We start from the raw sequence: 3,673 nt of genomic DNA, 5'->3' as shown, positions 1-3,673 counted from the left end.
ACCCAGCTCGGCGAAGTGGGGCAGGAGTTGGGGCCACACCGTGGGGCTTTGGAGATGAGGGTGGTGGCGATGGTGATTATCCTTTCAGGCTTTTCGTGGGCAGCAGCATCCCTGGGGAGGGGACTTCCCCTTCTTCCCCAGGGTGCCTGTGGGCATCTGTCATTCCGGCACTGGGGTGACGAAGACAAAGAGCAGGTAGTTTTTGAATTATGTGTCCCTGCAGCTTCTGAATTTACAGGAAGTGGTTTTTAATTGTCCTTAAAAAGAAGTAGTATTTCTATGAGCTTCTATTCTTTTCCTTTAGCGTTAGGTGACTGCTGCTGTATGGTTGGTATAGCCCTGGGATTTAGCACTGCCACAAGGAAACGGGTGCAGAGCACAGGATAAATAAAAACATGGCAGTTAGGTCCCGGCTGAGCATATTGCAGAGCTGTAGGGAGCAGAGAGCCTGGGGCTACGGATGCGGAGACACAAATTGGGAAAATAATTGCAAATATCACCGAGCCCTGTCACAGGGCCGGGCTGACGTCAGGAAGCAGAGGCTTCCCCTCTGCCACCTCCTCCGGCGATGCTGCATGACCCACCTAGGCGCATGGCTGAGCGCCTGCTGAAGGCATCCCTAAAATATTTTGGGGGAGCCTCAGCGACAGCGTTAGCAGGGCTGATTTGTAGTGGTCTCGGGGCTTGTTCCGGCGGGAGGAGAGCACCTCCTCATTTTGGGCTTCCGGCTGTGCCTGGGGAGACCTCAGCTCTTGTGTGTGGGTGACCCACCCTGCCCCACTCAAGATGTGCTTATCCATGCCCACTGTTGGATAAAACCTGAGACAGCTCCCCCGTATTTTCCACGTCTCCTTCCGTGGTTTAAGTCTTTTGCTTTTCCGCCCAGTGGTTCTTGCGAGGAGCTGAAGGCTTCGCACAGCTTGCAGCTCTCTGCATCTTCTGGCCCCATGTACGTGGCTCTGCCTTTTCCCCAGGCCCCTTATTTTCCTTTCCCCGGAGGATTTGTAAGTGCTGCTGCTGGTGCCAGGCATGCATGCCTGGGTAAGGCCTTCTCTGCCTCGCCGTGCCTGTTATATTTAGAAACCCAAGATAAGCACAAGGGTGCGTGCTGGCTGAGGAGCAGCAGAAGGGCTGCGTGGGGAAGGTGTGGTGGGAGCATGCAGGCACAGGGGAAACTCTGTGGTGTTCCTGGGGGTTATTTATTACAGGCTGGTTTGGCACCATGAGGCTGCTGTTGTCTGTCGGCAGGGGAAATTGTTTGGCCGGGGAGCTGTAAAGCATTCTTATGGATCAATCTAGTTTTGTCTGAAAAATAAAATAAAATAAAAAAAAAATCCAATTTAAAAAAAAAAAAAAAAGCAGCCTACTGGTTTTGGAGGATGTAAGACATCTTTTCCTGTTTATGTCCTTTTGGAACGGATATTGAGCCCCCTCACTTTCGGCTGTCCTGTAGGGAGGGTTTCTGCGGCAGTCAGAGGCTCTGCCCCCCTGCTCTGCTGCCCCGCAGCCGCTGGGCTCCGCTCCCTGGTACCCCACGGGGCAAAGAGGTTTGTGCTCCATCTCAGCGTGCCGCTTACGGGGAATACGTGCCTGTATGGCTTCATTTCAGGTCCCTCCCTCTCCTCTCTGCTTCCGGAAGAGCAGCACTTGCTGTTGGTATGTGCTTGCGGCGGGGGGCTGCCGACCAAGGCTTTTCCCCGGCTCGACACTCTGCCCCATGGGGCTCCTGGCCGCGGCGGCTGCTCCTCTGCCTCGCTGGTCCATGGCAGCGATCGGCTCAGCGTTCGGTGGCACAGGTGGCAGGTCACCTTGAGGGTGCTGCTGTGGGTCACAGGAGGGGTGTGAAAGGGTTAAAAGTACTGACGAGGTGAATTCAGGAAGGGATTTGTTACAGGGGTCTCCTCTGCTCCGAGACTGAACGTCCTTCTTCCCTTGCGACCCCGTTTTCTCCGTTTTTGGGGTTCCCATCTCTGCGTGGCACTAATGCTTAGCGCTGCCTTTCTGTGGTGGGATCCCTGCTGAGGGGCACAGATGGGGCTGGTGGTTTCAGGCCCTCAGGATACCCTGGGCCTAAGAACTAGACTGCTTCCATACTGGTTTTGCTGGATTTTAGACAATCCCTTAAGTTTTGGAGTAATTTTTTTCTACTTTGCAGTTTCTGGAGCATTTTTTAAGATGCGTCGTGGCGAGCGGGAGGAATAGGCAGGGTGGATGTGTAGTGTCGAAGATGTGGGTGGTTGATCACACGTTGGCAGCCCCGTGGCCCGGCAGCCCTTGCAAGGGGGTATTTTCCCATGAAACCACGTGTACACGCACTTGCACGTGACCCTACTGTGCAGAAGCAAGCTGGTGATGTACCATGGCCTGTACTATATAAATAGGCATGTGGGTTTTAGTCCAAGCAGGATAAATTATCCAGATGTTTTTGAAAACATTTGCTCCCTGAACGTTTGTGATCCTCCAGGGGCAGCAGCTGGAGCTCAGCATCCTCGCTGTGACGGAGGACTTTGCACAGCCCGAACCGAGGCCTCGATTTCTCTAAAAGGCTGATTTCCATCCTCGGGCGCAGGTACCACGGAGCGTCCCTGGCATCTGTGCCGCTGGCCTGTGCGCAGGGGAGCTTTTGTAAAACTGCCTTTGAGTACCTTTGTTTCCAACAGGTTTGTACCTGCAGTAGCTGGCCCCAGCAAAGGGAGCCTCTAGGTGTTGCCAGGTTTCTGCCTGTCAGGGGAACAATACGTTTTTGTCGTATTATCTGACGAGAGAAGGAGAAAATCTTGCAATCCAGGAGTGACATTTAAATGTTGTTTAACCTTGAAAAGAACGTGATGGAATGGGGTGTAAAATGTAGCAACTGGCATCAAAAAAAGCCCTGTATTGGTGACCTGCCAGTATAAAGGCTCTTTAGAAACCAATCTGATAAATCACAAGTAAGCACAAACAGTTTCAGAATGTCTAAACTACTTGTTTTAACACGCCTTGGCTCCTGATGAATCTTCCTGATGCTGAAAGGAGTATGGAGTATGATTAGCTCTGCAGAAAAATGTTTACATGCTGAAGGGTTTTCATGCAAAGGCCGTGTCAGTAAAATATCTGCTAATGATTTCTGAAATTGTTGTGGGAGTGCTGTGTTCTTGGATACCACTGACTGTTGTCAGTGTCCGGGGAATGAAGCATGCATTTAAGGAATGGCCCTTAGTGCTGCCTGTTTCATTATGCACTTACAATTATTCACAACTTCCCGTGGAGGCTGCTGCGATGGCTGGATTTTCAGAAACTTCTTTTCCCCAAGTACAAAAAGTCTCTTTCCTATGTGACCAAGAAAAATTACGTGCATATGGTTCAGATTATGAAATCCAATTTTAAAAAAATTGCTCACAGATTCTGTCTGGCTGGTTTTTTTTAAGAAAAAGGAAAAAAAAAAGTGATTGAGCTCTTGGAGGGCTCCCATAGTGGCACTCTGGGAAGATGCCCTTCCGGGGGGGTGGGTTGGCTCTGAGGTGGCAGCTAAATAAAGGAGCGTTTTCTGCTCCTTGCCCACACAACCGCCTGCCTGAAATTGCTCCTGCTCTCCGCCATCTCCCAGGAAGGGCTGGCACCCGTCTCCCACGGGGCCCCAGCCACGGGAGCCTCAGCGGGGCTGGGTGTTCTGCCGGGTGGCGCTGGGAGGGCA

The sequence above is a fragment of the Fulmarus glacialis genome, unplaced genomic scaffold (assembly GCF_000690835.1).
Source record: "Fulmarus glacialis isolate BGI_N327 unplaced genomic scaffold, ASM69083v1 scaffold7190, whole genome shotgun sequence".
Taxonomy (NCBI): Eukaryota; Metazoa; Chordata; class Aves; order Procellariiformes; family Procellariidae; genus Fulmarus; species Fulmarus glacialis.
This window is presented reverse-complemented; position numbering follows the sequence as displayed.